Source organism: Lissotriton helveticus, chromosome 11 (genome assembly GCF_964261635.1).
Source record: "Lissotriton helveticus chromosome 11, aLisHel1.1, whole genome shotgun sequence".
NCBI classification, from domain to species: domain Eukaryota; kingdom Metazoa; phylum Chordata; class Amphibia; order Caudata; family Salamandridae; genus Lissotriton; species Lissotriton helveticus.
The window spans coordinates 210,586,808-210,601,940 of NC_136072.1; the positions used below are offsets into that span (position 1 = coordinate 210,586,808).

A 15,133-nucleotide genomic window follows, 5' to 3' on the forward strand; every position below is an offset into this window, starting at 1 on the left:
CAGCGCCCTGATCCTCCTTTACACTTTGATTCTCTGCCCTATATGGGGTCTCATATGTTTATGAAGAGAAGAGGAGGCTCTTAATGTATGTAATGATGCTCCAAAACTGCTCGATCAGACAGGTGCATTATCTTTCACTGGACATTTGTTTTTCCTTTAGTTCTTTCTTATGTTCTGGTTCTTTGAAATTGGCTGTCCAAGTGAAAGAGGGAGATGAAACCTCTATAGACCCATCCTGCCCTTTTCCAACTCAAGACAGGATGGTGGAATGACATGGAGGTCCTTGTGTTGTAACTTCTCCCAATGGTTCATCCCTCCCATACTCACCCCTCTCCCTTTCCCTTATTTGGTATACCCCGTACCCTCCTGTGAAGGCTGACATAGAACGTTGAGAGGTTTGCTGAGAGCGAGATACACGACAAGCTGGGGACCCCTTTACCTCTCTAATACTACAATAAAGAAGTTATAAACTATATGGTCTGGACCCTAATTACTACACCTTGGTTATGCAATGGCTTGATGTATCTCCCTCTAGCCCTAACAGAGTCCTGGATCATTTCCTAGAGCAGAGCTAAAGATTCATGAAGTATGCAGCCCACCCACCGGCTCCCAATTACACCTGATCCCATAACCAGCCCAACCGCAGGAGAACCTAAAAAAGTATTTATGAGAGGGGTATATCTTGGACAAGTACATATCACATCAAAACTTCCTTTCACAGATTTTTGATCGCTTACATCAACTAAACACACCGCCAAATAGAGCAAAAGGTTGAAAGTCCCATTGTACATGAAGTCTATGAAAATAAATACTTCAATTATTCATGTATTCAGATGATATAATGTATAATATAACATGTAATACACTGTGTACACTATATTGCAGCATTCCTAATGAGTTCATAGAATAGAAATAAACAAAGGTTAAGTAATAAAATGAAGAATGAATGTTCATGGGCGTCGATTCAGCAAAATGCCAGAAGTAGCAGAAGTTCCGCAGAGTTTTTGACCCCCAATAACATCAAAAGTAGTGATGTCATATAGCTTTTGATACGCAGTCACCCTCCCCTCATCTGATGGTGATCTGTCTAACTTTTCTGTAATCTGTTACGTTTTTCTCAACTGTTGCTGACTCTTGTTCACCCTTCCTGTCTATCTTAACTATGTCTTTCTCACGGATCTCCTTATAATAAGTTTTCCCCCTCTCTCACCTAACTTTCTCACATGTTCTGTCTCTTTGCCCACTCTATTTTATCTTTCTCCCTCCTCTCCTACTCCCTTATCTGTCCCTTTAAACCTGTCTATATCACAGTATTATTGGTGTTGCTTTCATCCCTCTTTGCCTCTCTCAAACATACATCCTCCTGTGTTTGTCTCTTGATTGCTTACCCTTCTTTCTGTGGTGTTTTCGTACTTTTGTTATTTTACCTTTATTACGCCTCAGACCTTTTAACTTTTTCCTCCTCTCTCTCTTTCGCTTTCCTTCTCTCACCTGTATTTCTTTCTTACTCTCTCAACAAGCTATGGACAGGGTCAGATTGGTAAGGCTGGTGCTCGGGTAATGGCCGAGGGGCCGGTATCCGAGTTGCAGCTCTGTTCCGCTTTTTTGTGCAGCTTGTGGGCTGATTTGGGCGGTGTCTGTGCTGTTCGGATGCCACCAGCGGCCCAGTGGGTGCCTGAGTGGCCTTTCTAGAGGCAGATGGGCCTCTATTACCTCCCTTCTAACAAAGGGGCTGAGTTGTCACTCCCTTTCTCTCGCTGGGCCAACCCATTAGTGTATGCAGATTGAGTGGGGATAGGGCGCCTGAACTGAAGTGGCTTCACTTGTATTCAGGTGCCTTTTTTTGTAATCTAAGTGAATTTATCAAAACATGCCTCTGTCAGAGACCTCCATCCTTCTTTTCATAAAACTTCCCCGAAGCAGTGTTTTGCAGAAAGGCAATCCGCAAATGTCGGCCACTTTTTTTTGCATGCCCAGGCCTATTTTTTATCCTAATCCAACCCTGGTTTTGGGGCAGTGGGAGGCACGGAGATGATCCAGACCACTTGGAACAAGAAATGTTTCTTTTCCAAGGTAACTACTGTCCTCTGAGGTCAGGAGGTCCGAGGCAGGAAGCTAGCCAGCAGTCACAGCTGGGAGCCCTTGCAACCCCTTAATGAAGTCCATACGAATGTCCCCGAGTTTAGCAAATAAAGTGTACATGAATTTTTTGAATACATGAATTTGCTATCAATGACATTAAAGAGCGAAGCGTCGTGAAAAAAAGCATATACCAACCTCTTTCACTGATCCACTACATGTTTACCACAAGCATTAATCTAAAGGTTTCCTTCACGTTTTTCAGTCTTTTTGCCTTTTTAAACAACAGTCCCACTGCAGTTCTCAGTTATTACATTAATTTATCGCAGAAAATCAACCACTTTACATAACTACAAACCCTTCACTCCTACCTACATGCCTTGCTTTCCTGTATGTAAAATTTCAATACCGGTAACAATCACCAAGATTGCACCTCTTTTTTTTGTTGCATTTTGTTTTTGTATTGTTTATTCTAAAGACTTTGGTTTTGATACACGTTCACCCCTAGAAGCACAGTAGACATAAAAACACTGAGCAAATAAGTTAAAAGTTGGGAGGCAGCCTAGTTATCCTGACACATCCTTAGGGGGCATTTTCGAACAGCTCATCTTTGTCAGTCACTTCTTGCACCGCAAGATGGCGTCGGCTATGTTTGCAAAGTATACAGCAGTTATCACCGCGCACAGTGTGAGGTATTTTTTTCTGCAATGCAATGAAATAGGTACATCGGCCCTTATGACATGGTGTACCCCACATAATGTAGTCTTTCTACCTCATCCTGGCTTCTATTCTTATCTCATCACAAGCACTGCCCAATGAAACAAATACTATCACATGTTTAACAGACTAATGCATATTTACCAGCTCAGAGGTGGAAACTGCATTACGCTGCTCGTTGTTGGCACCTGTGCTCATGTATGCACATAACACTGCAGGAATGTATATTTGTTGATAACACCACCCATTGTAGGTTGCCTATATTTCTTTCAAATAGACAAAAATATCTCAGCATGGCAGGCCAAACCATACCATATAAAACCATGCCATACCATATTATACAATGACAGACCATACCATACCATATAATACCATACCATACAATGCAGTGACAGGCCATACCATAATATGTCATACAAAGAGAGGCCAACCCATATCATACCATAGTATACAAAGTCAGGCCAATCCATACCACCTTATGCAAAGATAGACCATACCATACTTTAAAATGATAACTCATACCATACCATATAATGCCAGGAAATACCATAGTATACCATACAAAACCATATCATAACATATTATACAGTGCCATACCATACCATATAATACCATACCATACAATGCAGTGACAGGCCACACCATCACATACCATACCATAGAAAGAGAGGCCGGACAATACAATAACATAGAATACAAAGATTGGCGAAATCATACCATACTATACAAAGAAAGGCCACACTATACCATACATTAATAAGTCATACCATACAATACAATACCATCTCATACCACACTATTCCACACCATACCATACAATACTATGCAAAGAGAGGCCAAACCATACTGTACAAAACAGGTCAAATCATACCATACTGTAAAAAAACAGGGCAAACCATACCATACTATACAATTATGCCATACCATACCACTCTATACAATGACAAGCCATACCATGACAGCTCATACCATATCATTCTATAGAATGAAAGGCCATACCATACCATGCCACTCTATACAATGACAAGCCATACCATACCATACATGACAGCTCATGCCATTCTATACAATGAGAGGCCATACCAAACGGAGTGCACAAGTTGCTTACATTTTCTGACTGTTATTGCTTTAATTGTATTGCAGACATGATATTCCTTTGTGCTGCCTCTCTCCCTCCATCAGACTATGCTGCCTTTACCCGCTTCTTCCTACCCTCCATTGGTATGCCTTTGTCACCCTCTATCCCACCCTCATTCCCTTGGTCCATGTTGCCTTTGCCCACCTCCCTCCCACCCTCCTTCCCTGTGGCTTTTGACACCTTCTTCAGTATTTCTATCTTTGTTACTACTTCAAACACACTACACCATACTTAAGAATGTTTATTTTCGGAGTGTGTGTGTCACTTATATTTTTCTGACTTTTTATTGTTTTAATTGTATTGCAGAAATGATATTCCTTAATGATGTTCTCTCTCCCACTGTGTTGCCTTTGCACCCCAAACCTCCGTCCCTGTGACTTTCGACCCCTCTCTCCGTATCTCTGTCTTTGTTACTGTTTCAAACAGGCTACACAGTAGTTAAAAAAGGTTTTTTTTCAGAGTGCACTGTCACTTATATTTTCTTACTTTTTTGTTTTAGTTGTATTACAGACATGTTATTCCTTCATATTTTCCTCTCTCCCCCTATTTGTTTGTGTTGCCTTTATCCACCCTCTCTCGCTCTCCATCTGTGTGCCTTTGCCCTCCTTCCTCCTCTCTTTTACTCCTGTGCCTTTTGCCCAATGGCGGCCGCCATAAATAAAGGGTGTTGGGGCGGGAGGGAGAGCGCAGGAGGGGTCGCCCGGGAGGTCGCTTGGGGGTTTTAGAAATAATATATTATTTTTAAAATAAATACTTACCTTCGGCCGACAGCCCCCTCCAGCGTCGCACCGCCTCTCCTCTTCTTCCTCGGTCCCAGCAGCCTCTGGGAAAGACTCCCATACAATCCCTGTGTTGCAGAGCGGTGCGGTTATTGGCCAGGGTGGGCTCAAAAGACGCCCTGCTCAGACCAGGGAGTTTGTGGGGTTTCTCCAGCCTGGGTGCTCAATGCAGCTGGGCTGGAGAAAACCTAAGTGTGAATGTGTGTTATATTTGGTCTCAGGCGGCTGGCCAAACTCACAAGAGCACTTATGGAGTAGAGTGCATGTAGCTCTTCTACCCCTCCCATGCCCAGGCCCTGCCCATCCCTACAGCACTGGCAAATCCAAAAAAATACCATGCAAGAACATTGTTTTATTTTACACCTGCTGGCCCTGAGCCAGGCAGTGGGCGAGGCCGCTCCTGCCTTTGACCCTCTCTCTGCTACCATACCATACTATACAATGACAGAACGCACCATACCATACAAAGCAATGACAGGCTGCACCATACCATACCACAGCACACCATACCATATACCACACCATACCATACAATGACAGGCCATGCCATACCGTGCTATACAGTGACAAGCGATACCATCCCATACCATAAGATAACATACCACACCACACCATACTGTACAACAACAAGCCATACCATACTATAAAATGAGAGGCTATGCAATACCGTATGCTATCATAACATATCATAGCATACAATACAATCACATACCATTCCATGACATGCCATACCATACCATACAACCAGATATACTATGTTAACACGAAAAGATGATGGGTGTAATCCTGAGCATTATCCAGGAGCCACCCGTGCAGAAAAGAGCGGTGGGGCTGTGGGGCCGGGTTGGGGGGGGGCTTCAACAGATGACCACTAGGGAAAATTAAAAAAACAATTTGTTTTTCCTTGTCGTGGGCTGTCGAAATCTCCCCCATCCAGCCCCACAGCTCTTACCTGCATGAGCCCCGGCTGGCATTATCAAACATTCACCCCCAGTCACACATCTGGGTTAAATCCATTGTTTATTAACTAACTATGCCACCCCAATTTGGACCCAGCTATACGCAAAACAGTCTTGACCTCGCTCCCCATGGGAACGGTCCAGCACGAACTGCCAGGCCAGGTACTCCGTGGACAGGAAAACAAACATTCTCAGACCGGTTTAGAGGTGTACCATATTATGCCTTACAATATACAATGACAAGCCATCCTATCCCATACTACACGATGCCAGATCATGCACTGTTATACTACATGGTTAAATAAAACAATGACAAAGCCAATAGATCTTGCATAGGTGAGATCTGTTGGCTTTGCCACTGCTTGTTCCATCCTTAAAAGCAGAAGGTTTCCACATCTGCCTGCACCGGGTTTGAAAATGGGAGGAATGCAGGCCAAATGCCCTGCAAATCAAGAAATCTGCTTTCTGGCCATTGAGGAATTTTAGGCAATAGGAATCCTTGTGCCACTTACCACTGTCAGGGGCTGGCTATTGAAACACACTTAATTGTAATTACATTATGTTAATAACAAGTGCTTTAAATGGGCTGGTGCTGTAAGGAGTACCGGCACTTTCTTATTTTGAGAGGGAGAGTACTGGCACTTCTCAAGAGAAATGCTATACTTTTAATTGGAAACTAACGGCACTTCTTAGAAAAAAAGCAGGCAATATGGTACAGATTACCTGCACTTCTACTTTCCATTTCAAGCACTGTTAGTAACAAAGGCTGTCCTGCAAGGGAAGTGTACTCAAAGAAACTTTCCAAGCAGTGGGGTTGGAGTGTGATGCCTGCCTGTCAGCCAAGAGGACCCTGCAGGAAGGTGCTCCACACAGACGTATCCTGTGAAAATTGCTTTGAACTGCACAGTCAGGGGCTTGGGCGCTGTACTTACATGATTGCCCTTACATTACAGTAAATACGTTTGCTAGAGCCTCATTTTGCTGCAAAAAAAACAATTGTCCTTTTTTGCACACAGAGCAGCAGATCAGACCCAATTGCGCCCCTCAGGTAAAAAAATTCGACTAAATTCCCAACTTTTATTTTCCTTGTCGGAAGTTCTCCCTCATCTACTGATATTGTAAATGAAGGGGCGAAATGCATGTGGCCATTTTTTTTATATTCAGGGCCCATATTAAGCAAGTGTCCCAAGAGCACATTGGGTTTTTATGCCACTTTTTCGCTTCTTGGAAACTCGCATTACAGAAGCAACCAGGGAAGCTCGCGCCGGCCCTCCTGTCATACACACTGCACGAGCGCACATTCCACACACCGGCAACGGCAATGAGGCGTGCGCTAGTTTGCGTGACGCCATCACCGGGCATACATGAATGCTCACCATTGTCCGCCTGTCTGCACTATATTACAGAAGAGTAAGAGGGCAAAAAGGAACATGGGTGATGCGATAATTACTTGCTTCCTGACTGGTGCACAGTACACGTGTGACGCCTTCAAAGAGTGTATGGAGGGTTCCCTGGCCCCCCTGCGCCCCCCCCCCCTCTCTCCCCATCCCCATCCATTCCCAGACACACCTACGTCAGTGAGATGCAGTAACAGATTGAAGCCCCCGTGGGATGTTTCTAGGCACTCTCCAGAGGTAGGCAGAGCCCATCAGCACAAATGTGTACCTTGTGCCCACTTATGCAATCCTGAACCAGATGTGTATCCATTACGTAACTGTCTATATAAAAACGAATTTAATCCAACTCAGTGAATTTACCTAAAATGAAAATCCACTTAAATGTAATAATGGCAAATAACAAGTACATCTTGATAATGTCTTTCACACGATGAAGCTTCAACGCTTTTTACCTACAAAATAATTACTTTATGCTCTGTTCTGAAGCACATCAAATAAAACAGATTTATTGAATTTATGTAGAGACTTGACTACTGCACAACTAAATAAGCTGTAAAAAAATAACCGTATATATGCGTTTAGTGTTCCGTTATATTGTGGTCATTTTTGTTTTCATCAACACGAAAACTACACGAATCCTGATAAAGTATAGATACCGTGTACAAACAAAATACAAATTCCTAAGTCGTTAAGAACAAATACCAAACCCAGGCAAGAGAAACATCCTGAAGTGAGAGAAAGAACAAGTTGCAGTACACAAAGTACTGTATAAAAAGTACATATGTACTCTGAAGTCCTTATGTAATGCGGTTCTGTTGTAAAGCGCTCTGACACCCTCGAACAAAGTCCGCGCTGCAAAAAAAACGCATAAATAAATGGAAACACATCCTCTTTTTACCATGCGCTCTTTAGGTTAAGAAAAAACAGCAGTTCATTATAACATCGCTCTATCCCTTGTTTGCAAGTTATCAGCAAAAGTACAACTGGAAGGCGACGAGCCGGTATTTTGACACTCTACCTGCCTCGGAGCTGTAGCTCGTGAATCCTCCGTCCTCCCACAGCCAGCACATCTCCACAGCCCGCTGTCAGCAGAATCAGGTCTGAAACGCGCCTTCTAGAGCTGTCCCCGCCGCCTACCCAGCATGCCTCCTAATGAGTTCTCGCGGTCTGCCGCGTGCCCATTAGCCGTGTTCATTAATTTATCATTGCATGATGCTAAGAGCCGTTTCCTGAGGCGGTCCTGCCACACCTGGGGACGCACGCGAGCACGTTAGTGAGTCCGGACTGGTTGGTTGGGCTTGAAGGATGCACGGCTGCCTTATAGAAGGACATCAATGTTGTCCCATGAGAGGGGCGCCAAAATACAGAGGGTAAATATTGCATACACGTGGGGCACAGAAACACAGCGTAGGAATCGCTGTAGCAGCCAGGAACAAAACTGTACTGGGGCCCAGAGCGACTCTCAGGCATCTTCATGCAAGAGCGCCTTTCCTACCCCAGTCTGAGATGATGTAAATAAAGTGCACGCACATTAGTGTCCAGAGCTCAACTCATATTGAAATGATGGCACACATTTATGTAGGCTTTTAACAACGATGTCACGTGGAGTGACGACAGAGGAAATGACGTGACATCGGTGACGTCACAACACTGATGTCCTTCCCTCAGTAAAGAATGGTACATCAGGGCACAAGTAGGGGGTACACGCAGCCACACAGTGTCCACCCACTATTTTCTCAGGGTGGAAGCCGCTCCCTGTAAGAAGTTGGGCCCCACAGAAATATGCTGAACTTGTCCCAGACACTGTGGACAACACATTCCACAACAGCACCTGTACATTGTCTGCTTTCCATTCCCAACAGCACCATGCAGGCAGTAAGGGAGTTTTTTTTCACCTCTGCTGGGCCGAAGTTAAGTGGCCATTAAGACTCCTTTGGTTTGAATATCCTGACTTGGTGGGTGGGGGGGCTGGAACCTCACATTTAAATGTAAATGCCACAGAGGGGAAACAAAAGGCACTACCTCACTGGTTTCAAAAAGGGGGTGGTGATGGACAGAGTATCTGAGTTAATCAGAACACTCCTACCCAGTCAACAGGTCAGGGCTTGATCCATCACCATTTTTTAGCTCACTGCACCATCCCAGTTCAGAACCTGGCTATATGCAAATTAGTCTGTCCCTGGCCCAGTGCATCATGGGAACAGGGCAGACCAAACTACCAAGCCAATTCTTCACTGGAAAGGAAACAAGCTTCCGGGGACCGGTTTCTGGCATTACAGCCGTCTTCGGCCCGGCTTGCTTGAATCCTGATGGTGCAATGAGCAAGGGACTCATGTCTGAGCATACCCTTCCACACTCATGGTGGCCAAAATAATTTCAAAAAGGGGGTGGTGATGGACAGAGTATCTGAGTTAATCAGAACACTCCTACCCAGTCAACAGATCAGGGCTTGATCCATCACCGTTTTTTAGCTCACTGCACCATCCCAGTTCAGAACCTGGCTATATGCAAATTAGTCTGTCCCTGGCCCAGTGCATCATGGGAACAGGGCAGACCAAACTACCAAGCCAATTCTTCACTGGAAAGGAAACAAGCTTCCGGGGACCGGTTTCTGGCATTACAGCCGTCTTCGGCCCGGCTTGCTTGAATCCTGATGGTGCAATGAGCAAGGGACTCATGTCTGAGCATACCCTTCCACACTCATGGTGGCCAAAATAATTTCAAAAAGGGGGTGGTGATGGACAGAGTATCTGAGTTAATCAGAACACTCCTACCCAGTCAACAGATCAGGGCTTGATCCATCACCGTTTTTTAGCTCACTGCACCATCCCAGTTCAGAACCTGGCTATATGCAAATTAGTCTGTCCCTGGCCCAGTGCATCATGGGAACAGGGCAGACCAAACTACCAAGCCAATTCTTCACTGGAAAGGAAACAAGCTTCCGGGGACCGGTTTCTGGCATTACAGCCGTCTTCGGCCCGGCTTGCTTGAATCCTGATGGTGCAATGAGCAAGGGACTCATGTCTGAGCATACCCTTCCACACTCATGGTGGCCAAAATAATTTCAAAAAGGGGGTGGTGATGGACAGAGTATCTGAGTTAATCAGAACACTCCTACCCAGTCAACAGATCAGGGCTTGATCCATCACCGTTTTTTAGCTCACTGCACCATCCCAGTTCAGAACCTGGCTATATGCAAATTAGTCTGTCCCTGGCCCAGTGCATCATGGGAACAGGGCAGACCAAACTACCAAGCCAATTCTTCACTGGAAAGGAAACAAGCTTCCGGGGACCGGTTTCTGGCATTACAGCCATCTTCGGCCCGGCTTGCTTGAATCCTGATGGTGCAATGAGCAAGGGACTCATGTCTGAGCATACCCTTCCACACTCATGGTGGCCAAAATAATTTCAAAAAGGGGGTGGTGATGGACAGAGTATCTGAGTTAATCAGAACACTCCTACCCAGTCAACAGATCAGGGCTTGATCCATCACCGTTTTTTAGCTCACTGCACCATCCCAGTTCAGAACCTGGCTATATGCAAATTAGTCTGTCCCTGGCCCAGTGCATCATGGGAACAGGGCAGACCAAACTACCAAGCCAATTCTTCACTGGAAAGGAAACAAGCTTCCGGGGACCGGTTTCTGGCATTACAGCCGTCTTCGGCCCGGCTTGCTTGAATCCTGATGGTGCAATGAGCAAGGGACTCATGTCTGAGCATACCCTTCCACACTCATGGTGGCCAAAATAATTTCAAAAAGGGGGTGGTGATGGACAGAGTATCTGAGTTAATCAGAACACTCCTACCCAGTCAACAGATCAGGGCTTGATCCATCACCGTTTTTTAGCTCACTGCACCATCCCAGTTCAGAACCTGGCTATATGCAAATTAGTCTGTCCCTGGCCCAGTGCATCATGGGAACAGGGCAGACCAAACTACCAAGCCAATTCTTCACTGGAAAGGAAACAAGCTTCCGGGGACCGGTTTCTGGCATTACAGCCGTCTTCGGCCCGGCTTGCTTGAATCCTGATGGTGCAATGGGCAAGGGACTCATGTCTGAGCATACCCTTCCACACTCATGGTGGCCAAAATAATTTCAAAAAGGGGGTGGTGATGGACAGAGTATCTGAGTTAATCAGAACACTCCTACCCAGTCAACAGATCAGGGCTTGATCCATCACCGTTTTTTAGCTCACTGCACCATCCCAGTTCAGAACCTGGCTATATGCAAATTAGTCTGTCCCTGGCCCAGTGCATCATGGGAACAGGGCAGACCAAACTACCAAGCCAATTCTTCACTGGAAAGGAAACAAGCTTCCGGGGACCGGTTTCTGGCATTACAGCCGTCTTCGGCCCGGCTTGCTTGAATCCTGATGGTGCAATGAGCAAGGGACTCATGTCTGAGCATACCCTTCCACACTCATGGTGGCCAAAATAATTTCAAAAAGGGGGTGGTGATGGACAGAGTATCTGAGTTAATCAGAACACTCCTACCCAGTCAACAGATCAGGGCTTGATCCATCACCGTTTTTTAGCTCACTGCACCATCCCAGTTCAGAACCTGGCTATATGCAAATTAGTCTGTCCCTGGCCCAGTGCATCATGGGAACAGGGCAGACCAAACTACCAAGCCAATTCTTCACTGGAAAGGAAACAAGCTTCCGGGGACCGGTTTCTGGCATTACAGCCGTCTTCGGCCAGGCTTGCTTGAATCCTGATGGTGCAATGAGCAAGGGACTCATGTCTGAGCATACCCTTCCACACTCATGGTGGCCAAAATAATTTCAAAAAGGGGGTGGTGATGGACAGAGTATCTGAGTTAATCAGAACACTCCTACCCAGTCAACAGATCAGGGCTTGATCCATCACCGTTTTTTAGCTCACTGCACCATCCCAGTTCAGAACCTGGCTATATGCAAATGAGTCTGTCCCTGGCCCAGTGCATCATGGGAACAGGGCAGACCAAACTACCAAGCCAATTCTTCACTGGAAAGGAAACAAGCTTCCGGGGTCCGGTTTCTGGCATTACAGCCGTCTTCGGCCCGGCTTGCTTGAATCCTGATGGTGCAATGAGCAAGGGACTCATGTCTGAGCATACCCTACCTCACTGGTGCTGCGCACATGTGTTGGCCGACGCAGCCCCGCCCACTCATTAATTCTCCCGCACTGCGTCCATTAGTAGGGGTTGCACAAATGTAAGGATGTGATACAGATAATATTGCCCATGTTAAATAATAATATACATGATAAACTTTTGTAATAGATGAAATTGTAGGATATTTATATCAAAGAAATATGGATGGCAAAAAGTTTTTTTACACATAAATAAGTGTTTTTACTCTTTTCATATCGATATCAATGATGAAAAAATTATTTTGAATAATTAAAATTCCAAAAAAGATATATATATAGAGAGAGAAATTACACTTTGTTATGTAGTCACAGCGAATAGCCCCAAAGAGCTGCAGTCAGCCTACATAAAAGCAATATAGGGCTAGTGGGAGTTCTTTGTGTTGATTTACTTTTGCCTCCCCCTTTCTTCCAGACCTGAAAATAAGTTGTAGGGGGTACCCTTGATATTGCGTAACATACACATTATACATTGAGAATAAATCATGTACATGTGTAAATCAATGTACAAGATGAGTGACACGAGACAGGGTTGCAATGTGTAGGAGTCAAATGTCCTTCATAGCTCACTGTGCTATATTAAAAGAATTACAATTTATGAACTGCAGGTAACAAAAGGATCTCTGTGTTAAAAGCAGTAACCCACTTTACGATCCACAAACAATAAAAATCTGTCATCTGCATATTACATGATATGCTTTGCAGGAGACACATTAACCTTATGCTACTTTGATTTACATCTGGGACTTCTCAAAACACAGATCTCTCCAACAATGCTTAAACTTCAGTGTTATCTCACCACTATTACTATTCCCTGAGATTTACCGGGCACCTTTACAGCAGATGCCTTAACCCAGTCAAATATTTTAAAATGTAGACTTTGCAACCAATAAAGCATTACAGATCTACTGCCATGCTTCTCCTTTTTGCCAATTTCTTTGTGGCAGGGTTTTAAAAAATTAGGGCCAGATGTAGGTGGCCAATTACCGGTCGGTAACGGCCGAATTCGGCCGTTACCGACCGGTAATTGGATTTTGAGATGTAGGGCATGCATTTACAGAATCGGTATTTTACCGATTCTGTATTTACCGATTCGGTAAAATTACCGAATTGGTAAATACAGACTCGGTAAAATACTGATTCTGTAAATGCAGATGTAGCTGGCACATGTCAGAGTGCCACAGGGCTTTAAGAATCGGTATTTTACCACCCAATCCAATTGGGTGGTTATATACCGAATCCAGGTGTGCATGCACATGTGTGCATGCACACCTGTGCCATGTGACACACAGACATGCCCTTAGGGCATGTCTGTGTGCCACATGGCGCACATGCCTATTTTTGGGGTGCCAGAGGGTGTCAAAGTGACACCCCCTGCACCCTTGCTAAAATCGGTATTTACCGATTCTGTAATTACAGAATCGGCATTGCCCATTGATTCCTATGGGCTGCAAGGCCCATAGGAATCAATGGGCAATACCGAATCGGTATTTACAGAATCGATAAATACCGAATCTTAACGATTCGGTATTTACCGAATCTGAAATACCTACATCTCCCCCCCTCTATTTTACCACCTCTTAAATACCGATTCGGTATGAATCTGTATTTAAGAGGTGGTAAATTAAAATGACCTACATCTGGCCCTTTGAGGCCCAGATCTTGCGTCAAGATTGCGCCACTTTTTTGGCGCAACCCAACGCTAAATGTAATTTGTTAAATCTCATAATGCCCTTAAATGTACTCATGATATACCTGACAAACATATGTGTGAGGTCTTAATATCTGATGTCACTTCTTGTGATTTTGCTTCAAGTTAGGTCGCTTCCTGTGATTTCACATGCAGTGTCACGCGTCGTGATATCATGCGCTGTGATGGCACGCGTCATGATTTCACTTGCATACTGCTTAACATGGTTAGTCCCCCCCACTTCTTTTTTTAGGACTTGTGCCTACATTATGGTGAAACCTGTTATCCTAAAATAAAGTAATGCAAAACTTGCTATATGGCGCTATGGACAGTTATATTTCAAACGCATCTAGCTGGTGTTTGACAGGATAAATCAAGTCAACAGCATTGATTTTTGAGACAGTGAAAACGTGACATGATGCAGGCGGTTTTTGATCATGTTCTGCTTTCATTAGAAGCTCCCACGTGGCCGCCTGAGTGAAAGCAACACAAAACAGAAGCTAAACATAGCAACAAAAACATGAAAAGAACATTTACAGCTTCTTCTAAATACATCGCATGCTTCTCACATATAAAATGGAAACTGCGTAGAAAATAATTGACTAAAAAGTGACAACAGTTTTAAAGAAATTGGGTTATTCGGTAGTTAACCTTTAAGAATCTACATTTACGCCGAGGTATTTCTTTGTAAGTTATAATGGCTTGGCGCTTCATTTTCATCTGTGTTTTGTTTTTATACCAAAGAAAAAGAACAAATGCCCCTCTGGGTCCGTTGCAGTCACTCCCATCTCATTATACAAAGAATGTGTAAGTGGTGGGCAATTGCCTTTGATCTTAACTTCAAAAAACGACCCTCTCTCTGCTCACCCAGGTTATAGAGAAGGCGACAGGGGGTGAAGGCATTCTGGGAAGTCATGTGTCTAGGGTAGGGGAGTCTGTATTCATTGGCTGCTCATAGTATCTTTCACTGTTTTTAAGCACAAGGGGACACCAGGGCTAAGATATACCTAGTGCACTTCGAGCTAGGGCGAAAACCCCTTTCCTCCGACGTCTTCCGTGTTACTGTCCCTGTGACCGGCACTGAATGGGGGTCACTGTACAGCCCTCGAATATTGGCAGAGTGGAGGAATAAAAAGCGTGTTTGAGCGACCTTGGTATACATGGCCTTTCTGTGGTGTCTTTGAGAGGCCAGGGTCTGTTTACAAGGTAAACAGAAGGGAGAAGGTTAGACATACAAAAGTGTT

At 44.6% G+C, this 15,133-nt stretch overlaps 1 protein-coding gene across 5 annotated transcripts in view; it reads right to left on the reverse strand.

Annotated features, from left to right (window-relative positions):
• The window catches only part of P2RY12 (purinergic receptor P2Y12), a 607,067-nt gene that overhangs the window by 128,455 nt on the left and 463,479 nt on the right, over positions 1 to 15,133 (reverse strand). Inside the window, exon 1 of one of the 5 annotated variants that reach the window (XM_078666120.1) lies at positions 8,088 to 8,186. The exons of 3 other annotated variants lie outside the window; for them this stretch is intronic. The gene's annotated coding sequence lies outside the window, so the exon portion shown is untranslated. Of the gene's footprint in view, positions 1 to 4,692; positions 4,777 to 8,087; positions 8,187 to 15,133 lie in introns of those variants that run through there. One more of the 5 variants, XM_078666124.1, reaches the window with a different exon arrangement.